The sequence below is a fragment of the Phaseolus vulgaris genome, chromosome 9 (assembly GCF_000499845.2).
Source record: "Phaseolus vulgaris cultivar G19833 chromosome 9, P. vulgaris v2.0, whole genome shotgun sequence".
Classification (NCBI taxonomy): Eukaryota; Viridiplantae; Streptophyta; class Magnoliopsida; order Fabales; family Fabaceae; genus Phaseolus; species Phaseolus vulgaris.
This window is the reverse complement of record NC_023751.2, coordinates 19,605,691-19,617,290: the sequence shown is the minus strand read 5'-3', so window position 1 is coordinate 19,617,290 and position 11,600 is coordinate 19,605,691.

The following is an 11,600-nucleotide window of genomic DNA, read 5'->3' as shown; positions in this document are numbered from 1 at the left end:
ACAAGTATATATTAATTAATTACTAATAAAATCTAGAAATAGTTGATGTTGAAAAAATAAAAGTGGCAGAAGCACATGTTGTACCAAGCCTTCTAAAACTTGTAAAAGGTGTTGTGCTTCAATATGGGTGCATGGTGCAGAAGCAAGCTCAGAGTGTTGGTAGATTTTGTCAACTTGATTCAACTAGATTCACAATTTATCATATATTTTATTTTTTAACCAAGATTTTTTGTTTTCAAAGTGCGCAATCGATCCCGACTATGGTGTTGGTCAAATTATGTTTTTTTTAATATTATAAGTTCAATTATCAGTGTCAATTTGAACATCCATTTCACAATTAATAAGGAGTTTGAACTTAACAAAATTAAATGGAATATATGATCAATTTTTTACATAAGAAAATGCTAACGAGAGTAATTAAGTTTATGAGTACTTAGTTATTTTAGGTGATATCCATTTTTGTTTGTTTGGGTTGTTAATTATATTGTTTTAAGTTGAGGTGGTGTTTATTAATGTTTTTTATTTTTTTTATTAGATGATGACTAAGAATTAAATTACTTATAAAATGGTTTTATTTATTCATTCTTTTTGTTGATTAATGTAAAAAAATTTAAAATTTTGATGATATTAAGTTATTTATTGGATTATGGATATACCTAACTTGTTTCATTCATTTTTAAAATATCATCGATTTATTTTTTATGATAAAAAATATAATATAACAACTATTTTATGTGTTCTCAAAGAAAACATTATTAAAAAAATTATATAAAAATAATTAAAAAATAAATAATTATTAAGTAAATTAAATATTATTTTAAAAATTAAAAAAAATTGATATTCAAATTAATTTTTATTATTGATAAATAATTTTTAAATTAATATTTAATTACTAATAAGATTTTAGCTAATACTAATATTTTATTTTATCGTGAGTTTTTTTTCACTGTGAGACTAATAAACTTTTATGTTATTAATTGTACTTATTTTTTTTTATCGTCTCTAGAATTACGTCTAAAAATTATACTTATATATATATATATATTTATTGTATGCTAGATTTTTAATTTTTTTTAAAATTCTCTATATGATACTTATACCTATACTGGTACTAGTAGTTGTAAGTATAAGAATAGAAAGAGAATATAAAATATGTTTTAAGTTTATTAATTTTATTTAAAATTTATCTTAATTTTAAGTTACGGAATTTCTTTTCTGTTACTTCTAAATAACTTATTTTAGATGTTTTTTCATTGGGATTATAAATATTTTCTCACATACAATAATAAGTATCTTATTTTTTAAAATTAATTTCATATTTTAATCTTTAAATTAATATTATTTATTTTAGAACTCTTAAAAAATTAAAGTCTATGAAAAACACATTAGTATAAAAAGGAAGTATTTATGTCACTTTCTACATTGGTTGACTAAAAAACTGACGTAAAAAAATGTGTTGAGTAAACAATTTAGTTATGTTTAAAATCATTATATATATATATATATATATATATATATATATATTATATGTTTTTTCATGGCAGTGCTAGTTTATCTCTAGGCTAGATTTTGTGTTTAGAATTTTTTATTGTATCACATTGGTGCTCCTCAATCTGTACGTCACTAAGATATATATATATATATATATATGTGTGTGTGTATATATTAATTTTATTGTTAAAATTAAATTTATGGTTGATTTTTGGGATTTCAACTACGGGTAATATACATGAATATCCATTATTGATATTCAAATTTTAGAAACATGTTGATATTAATGTTGCATTAACTTTTTTCCATTGTTGTCCGATAACAGAAATAAACAACCTGCTACTGATATGATAACATGATATATAAATTGAAGGTAATTTTATTGCTCAATTTTTTACTATATTATTAAGGTTAATAATAAATTGAAAACATAGTTTTTGGTGTGGTTAATTTTATTATTTCATTGTACATTTCTCTACCAATGTATTATAGATCCTAGAAAGAACTATCTTGTTAATTATTTCTATCATATAATAAATAATGTAACTTATGTTTTAATTAATTATATTTTTAAATATTTTAATAATTATAATTAATCAAATTCATTTGTTCAGATATATCAATAAATTAAGTGTGAATTAAGAAAAAATTATAGATATATATATTTGTTATGACTCAATCCATTCATAAGTACGTGAACATAAAGGTGATGAGTTTTTGTTTATCTTTACTAAATTTGAGTACATATATCAAATTTATAATTATATAATTAATAAGAAATATTCTTTTTAAGGAGTAGGTTGACCATGAACAGCTAATGTATAAGAGTTGGAACAATCGTAAAGTGTTTCATTTTAATTTTATTTATTTATTATTGATAAAAAAAATGTTTTGAAAAGAATAGCTAAGAATTGAATCCGTTTGCTTGTGAAAATATTAAAAAAAACAAAAATTTGGCCTTGTTATTTGAGTTTGTTAGTGGAAATATTGAAAATTTCACATTGTCTAGAAATAAAAACATACTATATAAATGGATGTAAACCTAACAAGTTTTACAAGGTTGTGCGTTAGACTTAAAGTTCACTTCCTAGTATGGTATTAGAGTAATGGGTGCACAGCTAACAAGTTTAAGATTGAGTTAAATTTAAAGTTCACTTCTTAGTATGGTATTAGAGTATCCTGACGAGAGTTTGTTGAGAATTTATAGATAGGTACAAACTTCACTCTTATTTTATGAATCAATTTTATAAGATTGATTTAAATTTAAAGTTTAGAAGAAAAAAAATAGTAAAAAATGATAATAGAAATATAATAGATAGTGATGCATTGGAAGAAGTAGAATACATTCCCCCAAGACAAAGTGTAAGGAAGAGATGAGGGTGTGTCTAGGGTTACATGGATGCATTGTATTTGCATGGCACTTTTTAAATTTGTGTGATAATTGGATTCCCTTGAAGACCTAGCTTCTATTTCAAGATCTCCCTCATTGTGATGGTAGAAGATGAAACTGTGAACACATGGTGCTGAGTAATAGTGTCCCTCACAAGCCACCCACCCACCACAATCAGGATCACAAAACAATTGCTCTAGGGTCCCTCAATATGCACATACATTATCTTCATCTATTATTTTCTTATTCAATTAACTAACTAATTACTTTATTAATTATTATGCCTTCTTCTTCCCCATCTTCATGAAATATACCTTTTCTTTTCATTGGTAAAAGATGGTTTTCAGCAGTTGCTTCTGATGTGATAAAGAATTGTTTATTTACACCAAAGTCGTTGCCTGGTCGGTGTTATAGCCACCTTTTTAGCAGGGAGAAGATGGTATGATACAGGAAATGTCTCATTTTATTACTTTATAATAACTTTTTAACTCAACTCATCTTTAACTATATTCTCATCGGAAATCCAATTAAACTACAAAACAATTCATATCTGTTGGTCCACACAATAAGGTCAACTCTTTTGTTTATCAAAATCCAGACTATACTATTATTAACTCTCACCACTTTCAACCCTACTAATATTCTTTATACTATACCACCCTAAACTCATTCCTTAATTCTATATTATTAACTTTTAACAAATTTAATTAACTATATTCATTTATTAAATACTCCTCGTTTCTTTTTTTTTTCACCTGTATTCTAAGATTTTTTTTTGTCTAAATAAAAAATACAATACAAATAATTAATATTATTTTAAATTTTAATTAAATATGTTTTTCGTCTCATACTTTCACACAAAATTGATTTTCATTTTTTTTATCAGTAAAGACTAAAATTAATTAAAATAGAGCATTTCATGAATGTTTTAATCCTTTTACAAAAGTACCATATGCTATAAGTCTTACAAACCAAAGATACACCATCTAAGCAAAGACTAAAAGCATATCTAAACATTCCTAATGCCTATTACTTAGTCATTTATGTGTAAAGCAACATCAAAAGCAATCTAAACGACTACTCTAATACTTCTTCTATGCTAGTCTGCTACACCGTAATGAATTCTTTCATTCTCTTTAAGAGATTTGTGCATAATGAACCACATAACCAAGAAAGATCCATGTTGTGCTTAAACCTACCTAATAGATCTTCACCTTATTGCAACATTTTATTCCTCTTAGTTTCCTCTACTCCCATGACAAAAATCTTCCGCTCAGCATGATTCAAACCTTATTTACTCAAATAAGAACTCAGACAACATCCCTTTCCTCCAAAGCCTCCTCCAATGATCTTGGTATCCTGATTTTTGTTCTTAATCCAAACTTTAGACCTTCAGGATACTTGTAGTAAGAAAACTATTAGAATAAATCATTGTATTTTTTTTAAGTGAGAAACGAATTTTCAGTGTGAGTCAAGACGACGTTAAAATATTTTATACTGACTCATCGTCGTTGAGGTAGATATTACTATATTATAATATAATTTACACTGAAAGTATTGAAAAAATCTAAAATTTGAACAACAAAAATCAAAATATAATTTTTTTTTCTAAAATATTGAATGTTTGAAAAAAAACGGAAGAAGTAAGAATTATTTATTTAATAACATATATTTGGAAATCACATGTATCTTTCCAACGTTACAAATACTTCCTCGAAATAATTTACATTAAGAAGTTAATAACAGTGTTGAAAATGTAAAAACAATTGTCCCTAAATTTTTTACTAACATTATAGAAATTAGTTACAATATTATATCAACTAAAAAATTATGATATTTTATAATATATAAGTAAATATAGAATTAAACTTGATATTATAATATTGAATTAAACTTTATATTTGATAGTTTAATTTTTTAATAAATAAATCAAGTTTGATTTGATTGTACTTTTAGTCTCTTGAAATGAATTTAATTTTAAATTTATTTCCCCGGCCGAAGGTATAAGACTTATTTAAATATTTGTTTAAAAACCAATTTTTATTTGAAAGTTTAATTAATTTTTAATTATGTAATAAACTTGACTATTTACAACTCAGTCTCTATTATTTTATTAAATATTTAAAATATTTTTTATTTTCATTTAAACATAGTGTTTGATTTTTGTCTTCAATGTGATTATTATTTTTGTCTTTAATGTGATTATTATTTTTGTCTTTTTGTATTCAATTCACCAATCAACTAGCTTTTTAGTTCTTCAATGTTCTTTAACTTACAACTAATTCTTTTCCTTTTCAAAAACCAATTCATTAGCAAGCAATAGAAAAATTAAAGACCTTCATTGTGGAGAATATAAAAATAATTTAAGTAATCTTATTGATGACAAAAATTAAATTGTAAAATACTTCGATAAAAAAAATATTTTAAATATTTATTAAAATAAATTTTTGTATAGGAATTTAATTAGAAAAACCCAAATTTATAAATTACTTAAAAATTATTAATTATTTATAAAATTTAAGATATTAAAGTGTTATTTGTTGATATTTGAGAATATCAACAAGTGGTTTGGATGTGAAGAGAGTTTGGGGTGAATTATGTAAACCTAACTAATCCATGCATAGCTTATAGCTGCTTAACTACCTTTTCTCTCACTTTTTTTTGTCTCTTCTATTATGGAAACCACACCACACCAACTCACCTATGTAATTTCTTTTTCCATCTTAAATCTGCATTTTTTTTTTCTTTTATTCTACCTTCTCCTATAATGCTTCTTCATAACAATTTATTTTCACTGTCATTTAATAACTCTACAAAAAAATTAAACACTTATTTATTCAAGGTCAACTATAATATAATTAATTAATACCACATTTATTTTAGTTATTATGTATCATTAAACTTTAATCTTCATCCTAAAAAATTATTAAATAAATACTAAATTTAAAGATAGAAAAAATTAATTACGATTTTAACTAAATTAAATATTAGATTAAAAAATTATTGATATAAATAATTCTTAAATTAATATTTAATTAATTTTAACTATCAACTTTAAAATTTAAATAATAAAAATTATTTTAAATAATAATAATTTTAAAATTTTAAAATAATATTTAAATTAATTAATTAACTAAATTTCATTTTTAAAATTAATTTTTATTTAATAATTTTCTTCTAGTTTTTAAGTATATTTTAATTAATATTCTGTTTCTCTTGTACCTATTTTTAACAGATCATGTTTCAGTTAATGAGTTGGAAAAGTTAATTGTTTGATTATTATTCACCTTTTCTTTGTTTTTTTACATACTTTTGAATGAATAAAAAGTCAGGCCTCTTTTAAAGCCAAGACACAGTCCCATGTTATATATTATCATTCAATTTTTTTATATCTCGTCATAAATTTGAGTGACTTTTTAGTAGTAATTTCTCTTTTGATTGCGTTTTTTTATTTAGAAGATTTAAATTACGATTTTTTTTATTAAATTTATTAAGACCGACAAAATATTTGTAAGAAGAATTTTATTAAATATAAGAACTTATTTAAAAATATTAAAACCGATAACCATTGCCACCAATAACTTTAGTAGCTATATTCTATTTATTTATGTCGATTCATTCAATTTTGTTTCAGGAAGAAGCAGTTTTTTTTTCTTCTTAATAAATACAACCTTATTTATTTCTTAGACTAACGGTACAACATTCTTAATTACTTATGACTGTAGTCAATAATAATTCAATTCTACAGGTGTAGGTAATGCCCATTCTAAGGTTAATATTTTATGTACATTCAATTTGGTTTATAATTCTTGCCTCTTGTTTATAATTGATGTACTTTATCTTATTTCAATTAGTACACATTATATATTATATATTTTTAAGTTTATATTAACAAATATTTTGTTAACTTGTGCTATATAAAAGTCAATTTAATTTATTGATTTTTAATAAAGTATGGCCTAACCCAAATGGTTTGTGACCCATCAAGAGGTTAGATTGGACAGTAAAGTTCTAGCATGCCATTAATCGACACTTGGCTCAATTTGGAGATGTGTTGGTTCATGAACAATCATGCTATCTAGGACATAATATTCTAACACTTTTTTTTTAAGTTTGACATTTTATAGATTGCTATTAATTCTGGGACGATCACTTTTGTTGCTTCTTTTGCGCATTTGGTTCAAAATATTAAAAAAAAAAAAGAGATGGATTCCAAAAATTTGTGTTTATTTTCTGTCTATTGTTATTTGTCATTTTCCACCTCAATTTTATTACACAGTGATTGTTGTTGTTCCTCATTTTGATCGTGTGTTATTTATTTTATGTCTATTCTTATCGTTTATTACTATAAATATACAATAAGAATTGGCAATAAGAAATGGACAGTGAGAATCTCATTACATCAATACATATTTTTAACACATTCGTTACTTATTAAAAAAAAAACTTAAATTTACAATAAATTTAGGTTATGATAAAGATGTGTAATTTTTTATATAAAAAATATAAATTAATATGAGATACTTTGAAGATATCACAACCCTCTTACAAAACAAACATTATTTATGTGTCTAACTTAAAAAAAAAATTATCACCACGATAAATATTTCAATAAGTAAAAGAGTTACTAACTTGAAGTTTATTTTTCATATATGTCTAAGATTTCAATTCAGTCATATAAAATTTTTTCTCAACATATACCCTCCATTATCTAAATATTATATTATTTCTATGCTCCAAATACATCATATTATTGCAATCCACATACTTTTCCACATTATATTCTATTTTTGATTTAAGTGAAATAGGTGAAACTAAAAAAAATTGTGTCATTAAATTGTAATGTTGGAAAAATTCTAAATCACTTTCCACCCTATATTCCTATCAAACCAAGTATCTTGTTTAACTATTTTTATTAAGTAACGCCACCACCATGATTGTTTCATGGGTATAATCATATTGTGGCCATCCACAATATGATATTTTGACAGTAAAACTTCTCTTCATTTATGATTTAGTCCATAATCTCCATAAAGTGAAAATGGTTAAACATTTAATATAGCTATAGGTTGATAGTTTATTTTTCATTATAAATTATATAGGTGCCAAGAATCTCTTCACATCAGCGTGAATAAGAAAAACACCAAGTGCAGGAAAACTTATTTTCAAAATCAGATTTCACAAATCTTCCATACGTCATTCCTTAATTAGTAATCTTCATAATTTAGTTTATTTATATTAGAGCTTATCTTATATAAGCGCTACTTGTTTTAATTTATTTCAGAGATTGTATGTTTTAGAATTTGATTATGAGATGATTAGGAATGAAAGTTTAAACACGGAACTGAGATCATTTAGCACCTCTATACTCTGTTTAGTTTAGTTGGATAAGCAATTAATTAAATGTTGACAAACAAGACCTTAACATGATCTTAATGTTTGTTTAAGGATAACATGAATGACAAATAAATTAAATTAGGATTAATGATGTTAAGAGACTTACATTGCTTCTTCAACTAGCTAATACTTAATAGGGACATAAACAATCTTTGTTTTTCTCTCACTGCCAAAAGTCAAGTCTGATTCAGCTACATAGTGCATTTTTTTTCATTTCCATACACAATCTCTGTGATTCAAAATGGTAATCGAATATTTGAATTCCAAATACTGATGGCGGAAGCAACACACAGTCACGAATCAATTCAAAAAAATAAACGACACAAAATTTAAGGTGGTTCGATCGCCAACTGCAACCTACATCCACACGGACAACTATTAAGTTCTCATTTCTATCCTGTCACACCGATTACAAGTACAATGATCTCTTTAAATAGAGATTATAAAAGGGACATAATGATTCAGCACACTCACTAAACATTGTGTCTAGTAAGCCCAACCCAATTGATCCTGGTTTCATACCCAACGATCTCCCACTTAAAGTCACGAAACAATGTTCATTTACGCTTTAACTATGTACAATGATTAAACGCACTCACTAAACATGGTGTCTTGTCAGTCCAACCCAATTGGTCTTTACTTCATATCTAACAAATACGTTATTCAATAGATTGATGACTTTATTATGATTTTTTTTTTATCCATATAAATATTAAATATATTTTTCTTACTCTGTAAATAAAAAAGGAAAACATCTACCCACTCTAAATGCACTTCTTCAATCATACTTAAATATTTACTTTACCAATTAACAATACAAAAATTACATATTATTTAAGTGAAATTCTAAACATAATTAAATTATCACATAACTATATATTGTATATATGAGTATTCTCCATGCAACACCCAATGGCTAAGGATAGATCCACGTATAGTACTGGGTAGTTCACTCCACAAACATTTTAAACTTTCTTAAGTACAGTACAAATACAATCTGCTTCAAGACTATAAATTGTTTCCATAATTTAAAATATGGTAAAAAAATTATCCAAAAATATGAATACTGTCTTTGTATTCTTTTTCACTTTTAATTAGACATATATTTTTTTTAATTTGTATTCACTTACTATTTTTGTAACGATAAAAAAAAGTCTTTCAATTGTTTTAAACCATCACTTTTATTTTTATTTGTCCAAAACTTTTTAATCGTCCATCAAACACTATAATATAAAGTTTATATGTGAACTCAAACTATTTATATTTACCTTCTACTTATTATCCATATTTGCTTCGCGTAATCAATCATCTCTTTACATCAATATATTATTTATGTTGGAAATGATATTTTAGTTTCTTAATTTTACCTTTTATCCAACAAATTTTCGTTTTGACAAATAAGAGAGTTGTATCGGATCAATTTTTTTGAGATATTTTACTTATTCATTATTTTTTAGAAAGGAAATTTTAAAAAAGAAATTTAGTTTAAAGTAAGAAAAAACAATAGACTAAAAAAATACTTAAAATGCATCTATGAAAAAAAAATCGAACCTAAGAACCTTATTTACAACTTATTTAATAAATTATTAATAAGTATTGCGATTGCATTTATATCTTTATAACGAGATAAGTACAAATATCTTTTAATTATTTTGTGAGTCTATAACTTTTTCTACTTTAAAATATGATATGTTTTTTTAAAAAATTAAATTAATTTTAAGCTATCAAATTACATTAAATTCCAATTTTTATACGTAATTAGTAAATAATCTTTAAACATTCAATTAAAAAAAAAGTAAGGATGAAAAAAATAAGTTCTCTTTAAATGTCACATTAAAAGTGTAAGAGACCGAAATTCGGTCACCCTCACAGAGATTCGGTCTCTCTCACCGAGATTTGATCTCCTTGATAGAGATCAGGAAAACCTAGTCGAGACCATGAAAACCACCACGGACGGCCCGACCGACCGACACATCCATCCATTAATGTTCAAACCAAGGTCAGTGAAGCTAATATGTCATTAAGGATTAGGTAATACATCCATAAGTGCGATTCATTCCACTAATCAGGCCCAATAAGATAAGCCAATTAAAATAATATAAATAGCACACATTCCAAGGAGGAAGGTACGTCATTTATTATTGTGCACCTACCCGAATACCGATCACCCGCTTTACTGACTTGAGCGTCAGAGTGTCTTCCGCAGGTACCCCAACACCCGAGACTGAGAGTCGAAGGAGAAGCACGAAGACAAGAAGGACCACAGCCAAGCACCTAGCAACCTGCCTGGCCGAAGGAGGAAGACGAAGACTTTAATAGTTCTCTAGGTCTCATCTCCCTAGCAGCAACAAAAAGAAACAAAAAAATCAAAGATGAAAAATAACTAAGACAGTTATTTTTAGAGTAATTTGATTCTTTCTCATACCTAAGTTATTTTTAGAGTAATTTGATTCTTTCTCATACCTAAGATAATTTCTTATTTATATATAATTAAAGTTTAGGGTTTGTGGGACACCTTAAATTTCTGTATGAGACATTGGGAATAACCACCACGACAAGTAACAACTGGTATAGCAGCAGTGACCACAACTAGGTCATTTGTGATATAGCATAGCACTAGCCACTTGCTACCACCACAAACCATATTGAGGACACCTATTCACGAAACAAGTGTGATTGAAGACTAAGCATATCCCCCTATTGAAGATGCTACCACCTACTTGATGTCACCATTAACAGCATCTTGTATCCAATATGACCAGACATTTAGCCTTTAGCAACAGATTGTTGCTTATCCGTTTGGATGCTTGGCATGTATGCCAAAGGAAAAACAAACAGCGGAATAAGTAAGACAAACTAAAAGACATTGATCAGATGATAGTACCATTAATGAACTCAATGCAGTTAAAGGCTCGCATTGCTACACCATGAACCCAATCGCTATCCTAACAAACCCACACAAGCTTTTCAAGTTATTGCAGTTAAAGAGTCCCACATTTTAATGAATTTCACTTCTATTTCTCCCTACTCAATTAAGTCATCCAGCATCCACGCTAGAGCAGGTAAAAAATCACCATCGCTGTCACGTCCTATAATTCAATTAATGAGGTGATAAAAACCATATTAAAGGACAATTTTACTGAAGGCGAAAATAAGACCAAATTTTTTAAAATAACTAAATAATGTTACAGGGTAAAAATCATATTGATATTTTCCAAATAAAAACGAAGTAAAAAATAAGTTGATAAATGTTTTGAAGCTATTGTGATGTTGCTACACTCATTACTCTTGTGCATAACTTTGATTTTTCAATTTTTAATCC